The sequence below is a fragment of the Tursiops truncatus genome, chromosome 1 (assembly GCF_011762595.2).
Source record: "Tursiops truncatus isolate mTurTru1 chromosome 1, mTurTru1.mat.Y, whole genome shotgun sequence".
Lineage (NCBI taxonomy): Eukaryota > Metazoa > Chordata > Mammalia > Artiodactyla > Delphinidae > Tursiops > Tursiops truncatus.
In genome coordinates, this window is record NC_047034.1 from 80,457,742 (window position 1) to 80,479,698 (window position 21,957).

Here is a 21,957-nt window from a genome sequence, read left to right on the forward strand (position 1 = left end):
CAATAAACGTTTATTGAGCTTGTAGTGATCTTGTATTAGGTTGTGGGAGGAAAGATTACTTCCTAGATGAAGTATTTCTCTACCCAGCCCTTTCCATCCCTGCCTGAAATTAATGTTCTCAACGTCTGCCAGGATAGAGTTCTCAAGTATATGCCTTCCCTGGGGAGAGGGAGGTCCCCTGGAATATTAATGAGATAGGATATCGGTGTGAACGCTTGTAGGGATCAGGATAGATGGTCTAATTTTTTTTAAACTTTTTGTTTTTGAGGTACAAATTCGGTAAAGTGCTTTGTGTACAGAACAATGAATTCCTACGTATGTGTATCCCCATGTAGCTGCCACCCAGATCAAGACATAGAACATCTCCAGCTTCCTCATGCCCCTTCTCATCCAGAGTCCCACAAAGGTAACCACTCTTCTCACCTCTATCACCAATGTTTGAACTCGTTGTGGATGAATTACATAGTATGTGCATTTTTGTGTCTAGCTTCTTTCACTCAACAATGTGTCTATGAAGTTCATCCATGTTGTTGCATATAACATGGTTCATTCTTTTCCATTGCTGCGTATTATTTCATTACGTAAATATTCAATAGTTTATGGACTCATTCCACGGGTGGATGTTTGAGTTGCATCAGGTTTTTGCCTATCATGAATGAAGCTGCTACAAACAATACTTTTTACCAGCTTTATTGAGGTATACTTAACAAAAATTGTATATATTTAAAGTGTACTACATGTTGTTTTGATATACATGTTCCTTGAAGCTAATTAACAGCCAAGCTAATTAACATATCCATCACCTTACATAATTACCTTTTGTATGTGTGTGTGTGTGTTTGGGGACGGGGGTGGGGTACGGTGAGAATGACTAAGATCAAATCTCAAGTATATAATACAGTATTATTAACTATAGTCACCATGCTGTACATTAGATCCCCAGAACTTATTCTGAACCTTTTTACCCCCTGACCTACAGACATTCTTATATATGTCTTTTGGTGGAAATACATCCATTTATGTTGGGTTTATACCCAAGGATTGGAATCGCTGGCTCATAGAGTACACACATATTAAGCTTTAAGTATACTGCGAAACATTTTTCCAAAGTGGCATAACAATTTATATTCCAGTGACATGAGATTTCTGGTTGCTTCACATGTTTGCCAGGGTTGATACTGTCAGTCTTTTCAATTTAAAAACGGGGTTGTATATTTCACTGTGATTTATATTTACATTTCTCTGATAATGATGTTGAGCAGCTTTTCATATGCTTTTTGGCCATTTTGATACCCTTTTAGTGAAATACCTGTTCAAGTCTTTTGCCTATTTCTCGGGGGTTTTCTGTCTTAATGATCTGTGAGAATTCTTTACCCATCATGGATGAGCCCTTTGTCCAATATACGTATTACAAATACCTTCTCCCAGTCTGTGGCTTTCTTTTCATTCTCTTGATGTTATCTTTTGATAAACAGAAATTCTTAATTTTAATGACATCTGATTTATTAATCTTATCTTTTATGACTAGTGCTTTTAATGTCCTGTTTAAGAAATCTTTGCCCAGCCTAAGGCCATAGAGGTCCTCTCCTTCATTTCCTTCTAGGAACTTGGTTGCCTTAACTTGCACATTTAGGTCTATGATTCATCTCAAATTAATTTTTTGTGCAGTCTGGGGTCAAGATTTATTTTTTCCCATACAGATATCCAATTAGCTCAGCACCATTGGCAAGTAGTTTTGTTGAATGAATGAATGGATATTTATTAAATGAAAAATTCGATTAAGAAAACAAAGTGACCAGTTACTTAAAATCCAGATTGTCCAGAAAAATCCAAGGTACATGATCACAATAAGACAAATACAAATTATCACATTACATTGGCCCTAGGACCATTTCTACTTTTTCAGTGTGTCATGGATACCATTAGCGCAAGCAGCCTCAGGGTAGAACACGGGTCAGAAATTCTTACCTAGAATTTGATCTAGCCTGATTTAGTCCCATCTTTGCTTAGGTCACATTTTGTTCAGCGTCCTGACCCTTAGGCAATTTTGTGGTAGGGGGGAGGGGAGAGCCAAGAGCCAGAAGAGAAATTCCTTATTCATATGTGTGTATATATTTTTCTTTGAGCCCCTTTTTATTCCTGGGGCATTACTTGACTTTTATAGAATTTTATTCCCATTTTTTTGTTTGTTTGTTTTGTTTGTTTTTTAAAGTACACAGTTCTTTCTACCCCATGTGGCCTCCTGGAACTGGAAGGAGCCTCGAGAAGTCATCAGGTACTGCCCATGGGACATGGACCAGATATTGAAACCGTCTTTCCGAGATTACTGGAGCCTCCTTGCCCATTCAAAATGATTTAAAGACCTTTGCTTTAATTCACTGATCTGTACCTAGGAAAGCTGAGAAAAGGAATGAAGAGGGAGTAAATAGTCTTTAAAATGCAGGCATGACTCAACTGTCACCATGACACTGAAGAAGTTTTATGTCTCAGTAGGATTTAATTTAAATACTTAGGAAATTCTATCGTTAATCCTCATTTTCAAGGCTAGAAATACCTTTTGTATAGTGCCCAGTTATCCTCATTTATCAGTTTTCTTAAGTCTTAAGTATTTGTATTACTTTATCCCAAGGTGGATCACCTTGGTAAGCATTTATTAAAATGCCCTTATCTAAATATCTTGTCTTAAAATGATTTTTAAGTTTTTATTGATGTTTATTGACATATAGAGAAGTACACAGATCATCAGAGCACAGCTCAATAAATTTTCACAAACTGAACAAACTTGTCACTAGCACACAGATCGAGAAACTAAGGAGCACCACAGCACTGGCAGACCTGTTTTAGAACAGTGGCATTTTCTACATCCTCACAGGTCTCGGTGGGGGGGCCAAGGCATGACTCAGCTTTCCACTTCCCACCTAGAACTCTCGCCAGTAAATCCCTGTCTCTTTTCAGCTTCTTTAGACCAATATTTTTCTTGGGTGTTGCAGAATGAGAGCTAGGTTTGGAGTAAGAAGGTGTGAGTTTTATGGGAGGAGGTAGAGGGCTGCATCTTTGGGCACAGCTATGACAGCAGGCTCAAGCACGACATGGCAGTGGAAGACCTGGGGCACGGAGGCAGCATGAAGCAAGATGGGGGACCAGAAAGGGGAAGGGGGTGATGGTGGCACTGCCAGAGAAATGAGGATGCCAAAGATGAGCAGGGCTGACCTCACCCCTCTGAGGTAGTATCTCTAGACACCCTTCCTGCCCACCACCCTAACAGTGTCACTTGAGAAAGGATGTAGGGTTTAGTCAGATGGCTGGTATCCCTGTCAAATGGCTTAGCCCCTCTGAGTCTCAGCTCCCTAATCGACGATAACTGGCCTCCCTGCTTCGTGGAGGTGTGTGCTGATCAAATGAGGTAGTGAATGCATGTGAGAACAGTTGCCCTGTTCACAGGATTTATCTCTGCCAAGCTTGGGCCCTTTTCTCTCTTTCTGTTTGAAGAGCTTGGCAAGCAAGTCGGATGAGAGCAGAGGAGGGTAAATTCTCAACACCTTGCTATGGCTGCCTTCACTTCTGGGGCTCTGGATCTCTTATCTGAGGATTAAAGTTTTCAAATCTCCCTTCAGGGAAAAGGAATTCCATGAAAGTGTAAATTGTCAACTGATCGTTTCATATCTCGTGACCAATCACTGGGTCCATTCTGAACCTGCCTTACATTTAGGTCCCAGATGTCTGTCTCGCCAGCCACCATAACGCCTGAAACTCGCAGCACAGGAGTCTGTGCCTGTTGGCGAAGAGACTCCCGCCATTTCCACACAGATTACCAGAGGAAGAGGATGCCTCCCTGCTAGGAATGTCTGCCTCACCTCCCAGGGGACCTCAAACATTGTCTTCCAGGCCACATATTAGCCTAGATTTTCAGGTGCAAGCAATCAAAAATGACTCTGGGGCTTCCCTGGTGGCGCAGTGGTTGAGAGTCCGCCTGCCGATGCAGGGGACACGGGTTCGTGCCCCGGTCTGGGAGGATCCCACATGCCGCGGAGCGGCTGGGCCCGTGAGCCATGGCCGCTGAGCCTGCGCTTCCGGAGCCTGTGCTCCGCAACGGGAGAGGCCACAACAGTGAGAGGCCCGTGTACGGGGAGCCCACGGAATCAGCAGGATGACTAGAGAACTTGACCAGTTGGATGTGCTACCAGGAACAAGGCTTAAAAATCGTACTGTAGAACTGGTCCAGGGAAGATGCCATCACCACAGATATAGGCAATGCACGTTGCTGCTGCCGCCTCTGGAAATGATGTAATTGCCACTCCCACCACTGCCGCCACCCATTGGTAGGTAGAATTTTTGTGTCCCATCACTAGCTTCCGATCCAAAATCTGGGTTGGAACATCTGATCAGCAGAGCCCAGATCATGTGCCCAAGCCCTGGTTGCAAAGAAGGCTCAAAAATCAGGTTATGTGATTTAACTCAGAGTTTTAACTCTGCAAAGTGGGCTCTGCCTCTTAAGGAAGGGAATTCTCCAAATTCAGCTGCTGGATGGCCAGAACATGTGCCTCTTCCTTCCAGTCTTTACATCCATCTCTTGTGAGCATTGATTGAATGAATAAGCATTCTTTGATCCATCTAGCCCTGGGACACAGATCCAGACAAGTTTCTGAAGCTTACAAGTTGGAGAACCAGGAAATGGATTCTTGAGAAGCTTTGAGGATGGAGGCCAGCCAGCTAGCCTCACCTTGCCTGTACACTCTGCTGTTTGGCCAGGTGATACTTTTCCTCTTCAAAATTCTTCAAATAGACACTGAGTGAATGATGTTTGGTAAAAGGAAGGAAGGAAGGGGACTTCCCTGGTGGCGCAGTGGTTAAGAATCCACCTGCCAATGCAGGGGACACGGGTTTAATCCCTGGTCCCGGAAGATCTCACATGCCTGCGGAGCAACTAAGCCCGTGTGCCACAACTACTGAGCCTGTGCTCTAGAGCCCACATGCCACAACTACTGAAGTCCACGCACCCTAGAGCCCGTGTGCTACAACAACTGAGCCCATGCGCCGCAACTGCTGAAGCCCATGCTCTAGGGCCTGTGCACCACAACTACTGAGCCTGTGCTTTAGAGCCCGTGAGCCGCAACTACTGAAGCCCACGTGCTCTATGGCCCGTGCTCCACCACAAGAGAAGCCACCGCAATGAGAAGCCCGCACACTGCAATGAAGAGTAGCCCCCGCTCGCCGCAACTAGAGAAAGCCCGCACACAGCAACAAAGACCCAATGCAACCAAAAAAATTTTTAAAAAAGAAAAAAAAAGGAAGGAAAGTGGGAGGGAGGGAGGGAGGGAGGAAGGAAGGAAAGCGCCTTGAACACATCACCCACCCTTCCCCAAGTCTCAGGTTTCATTCCTAGCTCTGCGTTACTTTAACCACTGCTCTGGGCCTCAGTTTCCCCATCTGTTAACAAAGGAAAAAAAAGGACCCAGCCTGGCTTACCTCCAGCACCTCCAGCTCCAATAGTGTCATGAAGGAGCTGAAGGGTATGTGGCGCGGCTGCCCAGCACATCAGGGGGTTGGCCGCGTATACTGACAGTGTCCCAGAGCTGGTGCTTGTGTAACAGGCGGATTTACCGAGAGGGGACGACTGTTTGCTCAGCAGCCGAGAAGTCTATAATTAGACTGTCACAACATCAGCAAAAGTACAGGATCAATGTAATCAGAGAAGAAATGGAAAAGAACACGGCGTCAGTCAAAGTCTCCAGTGGGTCCCCGTGGTTTCCGGACCACTAATCGCCCAGGCGATTCAACCTCCCGCTTGTGGGTTTCCTCCTGGTGATGACCAGGTTGGTTTGGGCCTGACTGCCCTTTACCACTACCCAGCTCTCCTCCTTCTCTTCCCCTTCTCCCTTCCCCTGCTCACTGAGTCTTAGGAATGAGAGACCAGAGGAGGCAGGACCTGTGCCACAAACTCATGGGCCGAGGCACCTCTTTTCCTCATAATGTGTATGTGTGTGGAGTGGAGGAGAGCCAACTATAAAATCCAGATCCCCGGGCCCCATCTTGGCCCTACTGGGTAGGTGCCTTAGAATCTGCATTTAGCACATCCTCAGGTGGTTCTAGGTATGCTGAAGCTTGAAGACCACCGGGCTGAGCCATCCTCCTGCCTCATGGCAGCCCTGCCCTTTTGCTTCTACTCTTCATCTGGCCCGGTCATAACCCCGTCAGGATGGCAGCAAGATTTGAGGCAGCCCAGGTTAAAGGGCCCTTCCAAAGCCAAGAAATGATAATGGGCCTCTTATTTTCTTTTTAATCACCTTAAGAATTCCAGGGCTTCCCTGGTGGCGCAGTGGTTGAGAGTCCGCCTACCGATGCAGGGGACACGGGTTTGTGCCCTGGTCCGGGAAGATCCCACATGCCGCGGAGCGGCTGGGCCTGTGAGCCATGGCCGCTGAGCCTGCGTGTCCGGAGCCTGTGCTCCGCAACGGGAGAGGCCACAGCAATGAGAGGCCCGCGTACTGCAAAAAAAAAAAAAAAAGAATTCCAAGCTGCAGACGGGTTTACCTCATTAATCCTCACAACATCTGATCTAGGGGGTAATGGCCAGTGTCTTTAGTTTCTTTCCATCAAAGTGGATCAGGGCCCAGGTCTGCCCCTGAAGGATCTGGATCCGAGGGCTTCTAGGCTCCCCCAAGCCCCATCCTCCTACATAGAAACAACTGGATTTCATAAACCTGTGAATCTTCATTTCAGACACAATTTTTTAACATAAATAACACAAGTTGCATTGTATAAAAATCAGAAAGTGCAGGGAAGCAAAAGGAAGAAGGAAGTCATTACTCATCCCTGATCCCACAGCAACAATTTTGTAAATACTTTGGTGCTTATCCTTCCACACTAGTGTGTGTATGAATACACACACACACACACACACACACACACACACACACACACGTATTCTGTCCCTGCTTCAGTCTGGGTCCCAGAGGAAAGAGATGGCACACTCAGTCATGGCTACTCAGAAGAGCTTGATGAAGGGACCATTTATCTAGTCATGGGCAAGGTCCAGGGAAATCTTAACAAGGGATGGGCACTAGCAGCGAGCCATTTCCACGCTACGCCTGAAGAGATGAGAAGAGGGAGGTTCCCAGAACCTGGGGCGCCTCACTGCAGCTCAGAGAGGGCCACCTGACAGGAGCTGTAGCCTCTGGCCGAACAACAGTCTGCTCCCAGCACCGAAAGAGCCAGGGGAAAGCCGCCTGACTGCTGGTTCCTCCTGCCCTCTGCCCTCCTGCCTGGGCCTCCCTGTGTCCCGACTCAACCAGAAGGCAGGTGGGTGCAGTCACCGGAAGGCATCCTCCCCGAGACGCAGAGCCGGGAGTTAGAAGGGTGGCGGGAGGGTCTGGATGGGCAGATGGAGACTGTCCCACACACTTTCCTAAGTGCCTTTATGCACGCGATGATTGGTTTTGAACTTCTAGAATTGCAGATCTAGGACGTGCAGTGTTCTGAGTTCATTCTCTCCTGGACCACAGCGAAAGAGTGAGTTGTGGCTTTGTGGTGTTGCCTTCAACACGGTGAGCTAGGAGCCCTGTCTGCTAGCTCTGACCCCTCTATGCGGTCCTTTGAGGCAGAAACAGCTGTTGAGTTCTTCGGCCCGTGTGGCCTCCTCCACGTCGTGAGACCCAGTGCCGGGGATCAAAGGCAGAATCCGAGCAGACTGGCCCCCAGGAGGCTATAGCCGCACGGGGTGCTTAGAGACCCGACACCAGTATCTTAAACCAGGCAGAGGGGCAAAGCCCCACGGGGAAGGCACAGCAGTCTACACCAACAATAGTGAGTGAGTAATAAAAGCTAATATTTTCGGCCAGTGGTAGCTAATATTTATTATTAACGTTTACTATCCTGGCCTGTTCTAAGTGCTTTATAGGTATTTATATCATTGAATCTCCCAGCAGCCCCGTGAGGCAGGTCATATTATCAGCCCCATTTTCGAGCCGAAGAAACAGGCATGGAAAAATTAACTCACACAGAAATTGAGGTATAGAAAGGTTAAATGGTGAAGCCAGAGTTTGAACCCAGGCAGGCTGATTCAAAAACCCACTTTCTCAAAATCTATGTTCTATTCCAGTGAGTCTGCCATCAAAACTATGTGGAAGATGATACTAAGTCATCATTTGCCGTTTGAATTCTCATCCCCTCACGAGTACCCTGCGAAGCTTCCAGAGGCTGCATGACATGGGATGACATCATTCAGGCTACTGGAATGTTCTGTGTTTTAAAACTTTCTCAGTTTGAGTTTCTAATACAGTCAATCCCGATAGACTTAACTCACATAGACAAAAGTTCCTCCGTGTCTTCAGGTGGGTCCTGCAGGGTCCTGTGAAAGACTCTTGAGACCAAAAAGTATGAGAACCACTGTACTACTCTTTTCCTGTGGGGTTCAGAGGAGGGGGTCCCACTGGATTATGAGATCAAATTTATTATCACTAGTTTCCTTGCCTAAATCATACGATGTGTAAGGCAGATTCTACACTAGAAAATTATAGAACCTGAAGGAACCCAGAGGGGTCAAAGGGCCATTTTCTTGGTTTGGGGAGGATGGCTGCAGCTGGGCTGTGGGCTTCCCTGCCCCTGGCTGCCTCATGGGCCTGCTGATGGCCAGGGGGGCCCTGCTGGTATTGTCCAGGACCCCTGGGCCAAGCCCAGGTCATGTCAGGGGAATGGAGAGTATCTGGTTGAAAGACCACACCAGTAATATTTGTCATCTCATTTGCAAGGAAGAGTGGAAGTTTAAAGCTTTGTGATTTTCAGTAGAAGAGTATAATTTTACTTATCTGTCAAGATTTATAAAACATGATTGCCAGGTGCCCTTGTTTTTTTAGTCTATGAAATGGGGAATAAGTAATAATAATTGCTTTTTAGTTGGTAGATATTGGGAATTATAGCAAATGAAGTTAGCCAATCATGGGGAAAGGCTAGAATCTAACACTGGGGATGGCATAAAGTCATTGATGTTCCTTGCTTCAAAGTGAAGAGATAATGGGAAAATGTACGGAGTGGACATTCTAGGCTGGTACCCAGCATCCATTTCTCCTTCCGCAATTGGGGAGCTGCCATGTTGCTTGGGTAGAACTGATGTGGACACCCCAGTGTCCTCATGATGGGCCTAAGCCCATCAGTGTAATTCCACCCCTTGCCCTTGACCATGACCAGTCAGGGATGAGAAGTTATCTCAAGCTCACGTTCAGTGGCTGGAGGAAGGGAAGCCACAGATGTGCGTTTCTTTCTGGACAGGATGATGTGTAGATGTGAGTCCTGGGATGATTGACGTTACTTTGCTGCCAGGAGAGAAGCTGATGTGTGATGAATGAAGTCTACACTCCAGCAAGAGCAGAGCCAAAGACTCAAGGACAGACAAGCCAGAAGACCACACTGCCACCGAGCTCTTCTCTTCCAGAAGCCCAGGACTCCCTGTGTTTTAGCCAATTTAACTATTTTTCTGATACTTAGCAACCAGAGCATCTGATATAATTAAATAACTTTTTTCCAACTCAAATACTGTCAGAGACAAAAAGTAGGACTGTCATGTTGACCAAAGAGTGTCAAATCTGACAATTTAAGGATAATCAATCCTGATTTTCTGTCACCTTCACTTGCAAACCTTCCACATAGGCATTTCCTATGTTAGTCTTTCTTTCCAAATAAAACGCTCCTTCCCTCTTTGACTGCATAGTGACCAAGCATCAGATACTTGAGTCTCAACAACTGAAGCTTCTCAAGTGTAAAGGAACGTGCGGGGCTCAAAGGACAGCACCACATGTCTCACGAGGGTCACTTGAGCCGACTTCTCTGCAGCAGGACAGATGTGGCAGGCCGAGGGGCAGGACTCATCTGATGGTTGGAAGGATGGGCTCCCGGATCAGACTTGCTGGGTTCAAGCTCTGCCTGTCTCTCTGGGAGAGCTATTTGACCTTGCTAAGCCTCAGCTTCCTTATCTCAAGATAACAAGACGGTGATAATAAGAGGACCTCTAGCCTCTGGATGTTGCAAGGATTCAATGAGCTAATGGAGGTACCATGCGTTTGTGTGGCAAACGGGAATTTTTCCAAAAATGTCAGAGACAGTCCAAGAGACTTCCCCTCCCTGGGACTCAGGTTCCTCTCCTGACAAAGGAGGAGGGATGTCCAGGGTCCCCTCCAGCCAGACGTGCTGCCCTTGGCAGAGACAGGAGCCGGGTTCTCTGCTTGAGCAGCAAGGGGCCTGGGGCAGAGCGCTCTCCTGCAGGGAAGCCCGCCTGCCCTCAGAAATGACGCAGGGGCCATCTGTCAGGTGGCCTCAAGGGCCTTCAGGAAAGATACCTATGTTTGTTTGGTTTGGGCTTTGGTGTTAAGTGTAGAGACTGCAGCAGAGAAACAGGGCCACGCATGCTGGTCGGCATGTCATGAGCGGGGCTGAGTGTGCAGACAGCATGGGTCCAAGGGTCTAAGAGACTGTGTTGTTCATTCTGCTGGGCCTCACGTTGTTCATCCGTAAATAGGGACACCCTCCCTGTCTCTCAGAGAGACTGTGAGGGTTACAGAAAACAACCCACGCGATGTGGGAAAGTGCCTGTCGCACCTCAGTGCCTTGGTGTCAATACTGTTCCTTTCCTCTTTCTGGAGCCCAAGTCCACCAGCTGCCACTGCAACAGGAAATGGAGCTGGAAAGTGCACCCCCTGAGGGTGCAACCCAATAAGCTCTCTAAGCTTCAGATGGAGAGTTGCTGGGGTCCTGAGGAGACAGGCATCATGCAGAGACCCCCGACGGGGGAGAGCTGACCTCACGGCACCCGAGACCCACACCTGGATGTGCTACTGTGGGAACTAAGACATCAGGGTGGCTCTAGCGACCCATGTTCCTCATTGCCCTTCAGAAGTCTATTCATGATTTCTGTTAACTCATGAGACTTGGCTACTCTCTTTTCTAGAGTCTTCTCCCCCCACAAATTCCCAACTCCTCTGTTATTTAAAATTCAAACTCCCAGAGGGAGAATCTGAGGGGCAGGTTGGCATCAGCAGTCACCATGTGGGCGCCTTCCCTCTGGTGGCCTCCCTGGCCCAGGTGCTCTCAGCTGAGGTCACAGGGATGGGATCACAGGCACAGGTGCTCAAGGGACAGCAGAGGGGGGCCAAGAGCCTGAGGTCGTGCAGCTGGATGGGGTCACCAGCTTCAGGGACAGCAGTGTGACACAGCTGTCACCAGTGTGGGCTCCTTGCCCAGGGCTTCCTCCCCCTCTTTCTCATTGTCTTGTTTTGGGGCAGCTCCACCCCAGGCCAAAGATCGTTTCCCGTCAAGATGGTACCACCCCCAGAGCTAGAGGGATCATGCTATGAGGGCCTGGCAGCTGTCTTAACTTATCTCGCAAAGGGCTTGTTTCTTGTTGGAAGAGCCTGAAATAATCACAGGCCTGGGGCTTGCAGACAGTACCGGGGTTTTGTAACCACGTTGGCCCTGATCTGTACACAGTGGCTGAAGCCCAGGGTGAGATGCTGCCGCGGCCTGGCCTGTGGGTGCAGGTTTCCTGCGCCAGTGTTTAGAAGTCTGTTTCCGAGCTGTCTTGTTCGTCATCACGTACACAGGGTGAGGTGACCCCTCTCCCTCGTTCTTGCTGGTGGGGTCTGGGGCAGCCTGGATAACTGAATGTCGCAGCAGTGAGGGATGACCCAGTGTATCTGCATGGCAGAAGACGCTCTGGTCACTGTACTGAACCAGCACGGAGGACCTACCCTGGGGACAAGGCTGCCCTCTGTGAGGAGGGGGAGGGTCACCTCGCAGGGTGGGATCAGACCTGCTGTCAGTCACCTGGAGAAGAGGTGTGTCTCTCAGATTGCAATCAGCTGAGCTTCCAGGAGGAAGCCCATCCCTGGCATCTTGACCTGAAATGCCTAGAGAGGGCATCCTATCTGTGGGCATTAACTTTGCTCCTTTATTTAGGACATTGTTCTTCAAACTTTGAGACCATTGGAACCCCCCGGGGTACTGGTTAAAAAGGCACATTCCCATATCCCAACCCCAGAGGCTCCTATTCTCTGAGGTGGGACTCAGGGGTCTTTGATCTTGACAATCACCCCTAGTAGTTCTGATTCAGATGACCATGGACCACATCTAAAGAAACCTGGTCTAAGAGGAAGGTTAGTGTGTCAGGTAAGCCTGAATTCAGAGTCTGGCTCTGCCACTTGCATGCTCTCTGGCCTTTGGCACGCTCTAATCTCTCTGTGCCTCAGTTTCCTCTTCTGAGAAATGGGAACAATCATATCAACCTCATTGGGGCATTAGGAAGAATAAATGAAGTGAGATGCTGCTCTCAAATGCTTGGGAAGGGTGGACATGGGTGATTGATAGAGTCTGACTGAAATCTCACTTGTAGAGCTGTACTTATCAAGGGACACGTTGCAGGAATGAATGGTAATTCTAATGTCCTGAAGAAATGCCACCCTTAGCTGCTCCATTCAGAATCATCATTGGTAAACAAGGCAACCCTGACACACCCTCACCCCAGGCACACTCACACCCTCCTCCCTTCTCTCTCAACTGGCCAAGCCCTTTGCCTGGAAGCCCAGTTCTCCATTGCCTGGTCCATGGTCTACCCCATGACCCCCAAACAGACCACCTGTCAGCAGGAAGCCTGTGTCCCGTGCTGACATCCCAACCGTGCAGCCACGCTGAGTACTCTTAGGTCTCAGACTTCTGGTTTTTTAAGTAGTTCCAAGAACTGGTATCCAGCTCTTGGAGAAATAGGATATTCTGTGTGGTCAACCATCTGGGCTCACTGAGAGACGGCACGAATCAGTTGTTTGGCTGATTTTATATATATTAATATTCGAGAATATTTACTTTATACAGAGCGTCTGGCCACTCCCAAACTCAGCTAAAAATAATTGACTGTTCAAGCATTAGAAAGTTACATTAAAATCTTCCAAAGCTCTGTTGTCCTTATTATGAATAGTGATTATCATGGTATCTGAGAATCCCCGAAAGGGCATTTCTAATCATTAGAATTCAGGGTAAGCCAGCTTCTACCTCATTAAGCCTAAAGCCCTGGCAGACATCCAAGAATTGTGGCTATGCCACACACCCAGCTGGGGACCCGGGTGGGGAGGGTTCAGAGACCTGGCTTCCGGTCATCGCCCTCACCTTGCTGTGTAACCCTGGGCAAGTGTCTCTGAGCTTGTCCCATCCATACAGCTAGGCGGTTATTCCTCAGTCCCATACCTTCTAACGTAGAGTCTGTGTGTCTGGGTGAGCTGACCTTCATGTTTCCGTAGAATGACGCTTGGTCTTGGTTCCAGTTTAACAGGCCAGAGGGCAGTTAGAATCCATCCTTGTTGCCAATGATCCGGTACAAAATGCATTTCTATTTGTTTTGTGCTAAACCAATTCCCCAGGGCAGCCATCCAAGCAGAGCGGAGTTGGTGGTAATGGAGAAAGCCCAAGATGAGGACGTAGTTTCCAGCACCAAGGCCATTAGCCAAGTCTTCCTGACGCCAGGATGGTGAGAGGAAGAGTGGACAGCTCCTACGGGCACCCACGCTTTGGTCCTGACCTGTGCCTTTGGCCCCCGTGCTGACAGAGTCCCTGCTTCTCTGGCATTGTGTAGAGGGGACACGGCTTTGAGGGGCTGGCAGAGCAGCCATGGGTTTGTGCCACCCACCGTGCCCCTGCCCTGTGGTACACATCCAGGAGAGCGGGGCCAGCTTCTTAATGGCCATCGTTTCCAAGATGGCACCTGGCAATGTCAGTCAGAGGGTGAGGGCTTGACCCGGCTTGTCCCTTCATCTGGCCAGCTTTCCATGGGTCACACTGATGAAAGGAGAGGCTCTGCAGGGTCGGGGAGAGGGCGGATTACAGAGCTTTGGAGCGAAGCTGGCCTGACTCTTTTGTTGGATTTGCCCCTTCTCCATACTCACCCTTGTGCCTGTTTGTTCCTGGCTGGGTCTGGCTCTAAGCTGTGGAGAAGTAGCAGATGAAGAGGAGGAGAGGCTGCCGGAGTTGATGGTAACGATGTTCCTAACAGTAGCTCACACATTTGTTTAGTGCGCCAGCAGCTGTACCAAGGGCTGTCCCCTAGAGGGAGGATCTTTTGTTCCACATGGAAAAACTGATGTGAGAGATTGAATGACGTGTCAAGGCTACAGGGCTGGTAAACCGGGAGAAAGGATTCGAATCTAGGCCATCCAGCTCCGGAGCTGGCCACTATTGAAGAGCAATGCCTTTGTAGAACTTTCCAGACACCTCCTAGGCAGCTCTGGGCACACCCCCTTTCCACCTCCTTTCTTGGAGCTTAATGCTGTGGCCTGGAGGGAAGCAGACTCCCCCCCTGAGAAGTTTCCACTATTCACCCAGGGTGAGCTGCTTTGCTCCTTTGCTCCTGAGGGACGCGAGTGCGGCGGCCTCCCTTAGAAGCTGCGGGCAGGGGGCATGGCCTCCGCCCTCCTAGGCCCAGCTTTATAAACGCTCCTCAGGCCACTGTCTGGGGGGACACCACCTCTCACCTACCTCACACCGTCTGAACCTTAAGCAGCCAGAGGGCCTCTTTGGGGCCCCCTAGCCTGGGGAACTGTGCTCCAGCTTCGAGATGGAAAGACCTGGGCTTATGTGCCATCCATAACCCTCTGAAACTCTTGTTTCCTCTGAAAACACGGATAATGATGACTGCCTCATACCTACTGCAGCTTTACCGTGAGGGTGCAATGCAGTCATCGATGTGACAGGTTTTTCATGAATTTTCATAACGAGCTCACCTTGACTGAACTTTCAAACTTGACAAGCAGCATCTTCATCTTGTTTAGATGCACAAAAGGAAGTTCAGAGGAGTTCACGAACGGCCCAGCACCCTGCTTAGGAGCAGCAGGCCCACGCTTGCTCTTGACTCACCTGAGTCACAGCTGTCCCCTCCCTCCCCAAGCCCCGGTGTCATACAGATGCAACGTGATGCTGATTCGGGACCCACTGCGAGGTGAGCCCGGTGTTGCAGAAACCAGGGCGGAGCGGAGATGCTCTGCAGAAGTGTGGGAGCTGTTCCACTCAGAAGCGAGCCTTAGAAACATCTCCTGCCAACAGAACCTGCCGCTTCGGTCACTGGGCGCGGCTGTGTCACTGCTCCGCCTGCGGACAGGGACACCGGGTGGCAAGCATGTTCAAGCCAGCCCCAATTCCGTGCTCTGGGTAATGGCTTCACCTGCTGCCTCCATCGCATGCTTTCTCGGAGGCGTAGCCAAGGAGCAGGGAGACATTGAATCGGAAGGCATCATTACCTCCACCGCTGAGTCCAGTTCACCACCAGCGGGCTTCTGCACCCCAGTCTTTCAGCCACGCTGGCCCGAGGGGCAGGCTTCAGTGACCTCCCTGAGACCCCAGACACAGGTGTTCGCAGTCTCTTGGGACCCCCGTTCTGCAGCTGAGCTCTTGTGCCTAAATCTTTAAGCGTGAGTCCTTCCAGGTCCCGGTTTGTGTAACTAACATATTATTCTCTTACAATAATGTTAGCTACAAAGGAGTTGTTACCATTTTCCAGAGGACTAAGTGCTCCCATAGGGCATTGTGCTGTGGCCTCTGCCTGCATTATCTTAGGGAATCATCCCAGCTAGGGCGCTGTTATTCCCATGGAACAGATCAGGAAACTGAGGTGCAGAGATCGGAAGTGATTAGCCATGCTCAGCAGGCTAGTAAGAGACAGAGGGGGAGAGTGAGCCAGGCTGTTGAGCCCCCAGGCCACACTGGCACGGCCACTGTCCTTGCTCCCGGTCTGATCATCTGCCCCTATCCAGACGCTGCCACTCCTCTGCCCTCCTAGAGGTCAGGGTGTGGGACCCGTGCAGAGACCCTGGGACCCTGAGCCCCCATCTTCCCGGGCTTGACTCCTTCCCCACTCCACCAGGCCTCCGCACCGTCCATCCTCACGGGCCCTGCCCAGCCCTTAGCCAGGCCCGGCGTATTTCCAAAGCGTCCCAACCTGTCTCCCAGCTTCCAGGTTTCTCATGCTTCAATCCATCCTCTGGTGGCTGCCAAAGGCCTCCTCCTGAATCATTCATGCTCCTTCCTCAGCAAGACGCCCCAGCCCCAGCTGCAGGTGACAGAGTCAGGCCCAGACCTGAAGCCTGGCATCCAAGGCCTCAGAGCCTGACCTGAACCCCCTTCAGCCTCTCTCCTGCCCCGCCACCTTCAGTCCAGCCATGCCTGCCTCCTCCCCTGCTCCTCACGGGTACCTACGATTTCTCCCTCCGGTCACATCGATTGTGTGACTGGATTGCTCACTTAGCCACTCAGAAATGTCCATTGAATGCCTACACGTGCTGAGCATCATTCAGGCACCGTGGGGGCCCACATGGCCAGCTCCTGTCGCACGGAGCTTGCAGATTCGCAGAGGACACAGAGTTGGGTGTCTCTGAGGAGCTGAGAAGCCAGGGTTGTGGTGCAAGGCGGGCTGGGGGCCTCTCAGGAAGTTTGACAGCAGTCACACCGAGGTGGCTCCAGCCAGTAGGGGGCAGCAGAGCTGAGAGACCCCCACGAGGGACGGCAGTAAGCAGATGCCACAAAGCACTAGACGGCGTGAGCAATCAGAAGCATATGAGATGGGGAGGAGAGGAAAGAAAGATGGCGGGTAGGAGCCACGGAGGCAGCAGCCGAGACAAGCCGAGCTGCAAGGATGATGAAGACACAGGAGCAGAGAAGAGATGATGCAGCATCGGAAGGACCACAGGCCACTGTGCGGAAGCCCTGCTGAGGCAGCCCGAGCTTCATCCCTGCTCACTGCTCTGCCAGCAGTGCAGGAGGTTGCCCAAGCACGCCCCTGGTCCTTGCATCCCCAAAGCACCAAACGCAGGACAAAGCTGCCATGAGCTGCCATGAGCTGCCATGAGCTGGGCGGCCACCAGCCTACAGAGGCGGCTTCTTTAAGGCCTCCTGTGATGATTACCCAGAGCGACCACACCAGACCAAGATTTGCTCGGAAAGTCCTAAGTGCAGGGAGAGCCTGCAAGAGCCTGCCACTGGGTGGCAAATTGCAGGATTGGAGACCACAGAAAGCCACAGGAAAATTCCCGTCAGGGCCAGGAGCAGACACAAGGGGAGAGGGGCTATGAATGGCTCCCTGGATGGGAGGGGAGATAGAACGCTCAGCTAGCTGGTATGGAGGAAAATAAAGAAACGATGGAACAAATGCCTGGAATCCCTGAGTGGAAAGGCTGGCACGGAGAAAGGGAACTATGTGACCAGATGTTTGCTTTGCCTCCTGGATGGAAAGCACTCCAAATGGAAAATTTTCCCGTACCAGTGAGGTCAGAATGTATGAGCAGCCCCTCTTCCAAAAAGCAAGATGGTGGTGTCTGCCAGCCCCTCTGTGCCTCTCGGGAGGACTGCTGTGGCTGGAGGGCAGGCAGCATGGCGGAGACCTCAGCCCCTTCCCTCTCTGGTCCTCTCTGAGAAAGACCACTTGTGGACCGGACAGAGTGTGGCAACACACCATTTGCTCCCCAAGTTTACAGACCTGGCTCTGGAAGGAAGACCCACGGGAAGGGAACCACATCCAACCGGAGGCCGGGAAATGTTTCCCTTGGTCTGTGGCAGCAGCTGGTGTTGGCCTGCTCCCTTCTCATCCGCAACAGCATGGCATGAGCGAAGGCAAACAAAACAGCAGCCAATGCAAAGGGTTCTTGGGCTTTCTGATGTGAACGATCCAGGAACCAAGGGCAGGAGCAACGGAGGAGCCCCCGGGGGAGGGTGGGGGACGAGAAGACCCTGTGGGAAAGCTAGCCAGCTCCAGGGACCTGCTGACTAGTACAGGGTCTTATGGAAATAAAGGGCAGCCGATGTGGAGGGTTGCCTTGTGTTTCACGTGTGTGTATGCCCGTGCACACCTGCGTGTGCATGTGTTTTGTCTACTTCAACCCCCTCCTTGACTTCAGCCTCCAAGGCCTGGCACCTCTCCTCTCTCGAGGCAGTGGGACACCTCCTTAGAGCCCCTCCCCCTTCCCCCTCCCCTCCCCCCTCCTCCTTTTTCCCCCAGTTTTATTGAGATATAATTGACGTACAGCACTGTATGAGTTTAAGGTGCACAACATAATGATTTGACTTACATAGATCATGAAACGATTACCACAGTAGGTTTGGTGATCATCCCTCTCATACAGATACAACATTAAAGAAATAGAAAAAAAAAAGTGTTTTCTCTGTGATGAGAACTCTTAGGATTTACTCGACAGCAGCTTTTATTTAAAACCTACAGCAGTGTTAATGATCCTTATCATGTTATGCATTACATCCCTAGTACTTATTTATCTTATAACTGGAAGTATGTACCTTTGACCACCTTCATCTTATTCCCTTCCCCCGAGCCCCCTACCTGTCTCTGGTAGCCACAAACCTGATCTCATTTTCTATGGGTTTGCTTGTTTGTTTTTGAAGTGTCATTGACCTACAACACTATGTTAGTTCCTGGGGTACAACAGAGTGATTTGATATTTATATACATTTCAAAATAATCACCATGATAAGTCTAGTTACAAGATGTCACCCTACAAAGATATTACATAATAATTGAGTATATTCCCCGCACTGTACATTTCAGCCCTGTGACTCATTTATTTTGTAACTGCAGGTCTGTACCTCTTAATCTCCATCGCCTATTTCTCTCCTCCTCCCCACGCCCCGCCCCTCTGACAAGCACCTGTTTGTTCTCTGTGTCTATGACTCTTGTTTCTGTTTGGTTATGTTTGTTCATTTGTTTTGTTTAGATTCCACATGTGAGTGAAATCATACAGTATTTGTCTTTCTCTGTCTCATTTCACTTGGAATAATACCCTCTAGGTCCATCCGTGTTGTTGCCGATGGCAAGATTTCATTCCTTTTTATGGCTGAGTAATATTCCAACCCCTCTTCTTCTCGATACTGTGTCAGTTCGGCTGTGGTAACAAGCAGCCCCAGTGTCTCGGGGGCTCACAACCACGCACATCTCCCTCGCACTCACATCACCTGTGGGAGGCTGTCGGCTGTGGCTCCACGGGCTCCGCCCCACAACTCCTCATCCCAGGGCCCAGGCTGTAGGAGCTTCCCCAGCTGGTCAGTGCGTTCTTCTGACACACTTCTCAAGCAAGTGCGATGATGGAAACTCTCGCTAAACTTCTGCTGAGACCTGGAGTACATCACCATATTTATTCACATTCCGTGGGCTGAATTGTATTACATGGTCAAGTCCAATGTCAGTGGGGTGAGAATGAACATTTCTCCCAAAGGGAAGGAGGGTGAGAATGAGTGCAAACTACCATGTTATTTCATATTGTATGTCAATATTGTCTACCTCCCTTCCAGCAGGTCTCTCCACAGCTCAGCAGTCTCCTCTGAGCAAGCCTCTTTTGTTCTCCTAACAACCTTAAGAAATAATCGCAATGGCAAAAGTAATTAACTTTAAAAACAAAAAAGTAATTAACTTTTACTGCCTCTTTCTTTGTGCCAGGTGTTGTTTAAGTGCTTTACAGGCGTTCTTTGAGTTAACACTCACAGCAGCCCCATGATGTAGCGACCACTGTTATCCCCATTGTACGTGTAAGAAAAGTGAGGCTGAGAGGTTGACTGGCCCAAAGTCACACAGCTGCTAAGGGTTAGGTCTGGGATTCACTCCGAGGGCGCCAAAGGCTGTACTTTCAACCCCAGCAACTACACGGCTTCTTCCTATGAGGCCAGGGTGGGGTAGTGGCCCCATATGACAGATGTGCAAACTGAGGCCCAGAAAGTTGACTTGACCTGACCAAAGATACACCCTGTAAACAGAACTAAAGTAGAAATGCCGTCTTCTCCTCCTCAGCAATCCGTCCCCTACACCAAGCTGGGGACATTGTCGTCTAGCACTTTGGGGACACTGACTGCCACCCTGGCCTGGAGCCGCGCAGAGGGAGGCTCCAGTGATGGTGCCTGTCTGTCGGCCTTTTCCTACCGGTCAGCCCAGGGTGGTGAAGTAGCCCAGTCCTGGCTCGACCACTGACGACCTCAGGCAGGTTCCTCGACCTCTCTGAGCTTTACCTTCCTGGTCTACAACATGAGAGCCACAGAGCTTAGAGCATAATGCCAACCAGAGTAACTGGCCTCATTTTCACTCTCCAGCTCCTCCACTCTAAATCCTGCTGGATTTCTTTGGTTAAGACACTCTTGCCCTCCACCTCACCTTCACTTCCTACCCCAGCCCTCCATCCATCCTTCTTGGGTTCGTGTCACCTCCACTGCGCACTCAGACAGGTTTGAGAGGAGGCGTGAGATGAGGTGGGGGCCACAGTCCCACCTGAGCGTCAACAAAGAACCGAATGGGCTGGCTCTCTGTGCTCCCCACCTGGATACACGTATACACGTGTGCACAGACATGCCCACATGTATATATCACACGCCCACATCACATGCGCGTGTATACAATATGCAAAACACTTACATACCTGTACACAAATACACACATACCCATGTACCTGCATGCACACGTGTACACACATATACACACAGACACCTGTACACATATACAGAGACACACATACATATCCACACAAACACACACATACATATACGCACCTACACAATATACCTGTGTACATGTGTACACACATACCCACAAACACACACATGCACATGTCCACAAATAAACACACAAATATGCACACATACATACACTCCACGCAGGCACAGCCACTGGACAGGGTGTGGCTTGTGGGACATATAATGCTGTCTGTCCAGCCAATTCCTCCCCTGGAGGGTAAGTGCTCTTCTGGGGGCGGGGCCTTGGTCACAGCCAGAGAACGGCAGAACATGAGGGCCCGTGGGGTCAAGCCCCTCCCTCAGCTGCGTCTTGCAGGTGAGGAAACCGAGGCCCAGAGCATAACGGAAGCACACAGTGCTCCAATATGCCAGGCACAGTTCCAAACTCTTCATCTGTACTAACCCACTCACTGAACACTCACAGTCACCCGCTGAGGGACCCACTGTCTCGTTTTTCCAAACAGGAGAACTCAGGCCCAGAGGGTCACGCGTTAGTGGTCCCCCAGTGGGCAGTGGAGTCAGGCTCAGGCAGCAGCTCCGGTGCCCCTGCTCCTCACGGGCAACCTGGGCTGCCCCTCTGCTGCCATCGCTGATCGCGTGACACTGGGCAGAGGGACCGTGATCGCTGCCGAGTCAGGTCGGACCCAGCTTCCGACCCCTGCTGCCTCAGGCAACCTGGCTGAGAGGCGGGCCGAGGGAGGGAGGTGCCTGGGCGGGCAGTGCCATGCGTGCTGCTGTGGTCTCTGCCCCTCCTGCTCTCGGGGCATGAATGGCCCGCCTGCCCTGAGACGGGAGCCCAGCGTCTGAGCAGGCCGGATGCCTGGTTTCTTTGGCAACTCAACTCACATTCTCCTGGCTGTGCTTTCTGGGGCTTGATTTAAGTTTAATTCCAGCCGGAATGACTGGAAATACCAAGTATTTCACTAGGATTAGTGCTTGGCTGGAAGGGCCAACTGCCTCTGCCACAACCAGGTACCGTGGACCTCAGAGGAGCGTTAATCCCAAGGAAGTCTCCGTGACTCAGCCTCGGGTGGCTTCTCAGCCCCAGGAGGGCCAACGCGAGGCACAGACGCCCGGGCTGGGCCTCCGCTGAGCTGGGGGAGGGGAGAGGCGGCACAGGAGGGCTTGCCGAGCTCAGAGCAGCCCTGCTCTCCCACCCACGGCAGGGACCCATCCAGCCCATCCCCCAAAGCACACGCTTCGGGGAGAGCGGGGAGCACAGTGGGGCGGGGCAGGCACACAGTGCGGGCACCCCTCTGTGCCCGGGGTGGGGGGCGGTAAGGAGGCACCGTCTGGTGGTCCGGGGCACAGCTGCCAGTCTCACCAGCACTTAGTTTCTCGGCCCTGGCCACGTCTAACCGCCCTGAGCTGTGGTTTCTCGTCTCTAAGTAGGGATGATAACAGCACCTCCCACGCGGAGCGGAGCGGAGCGAATAT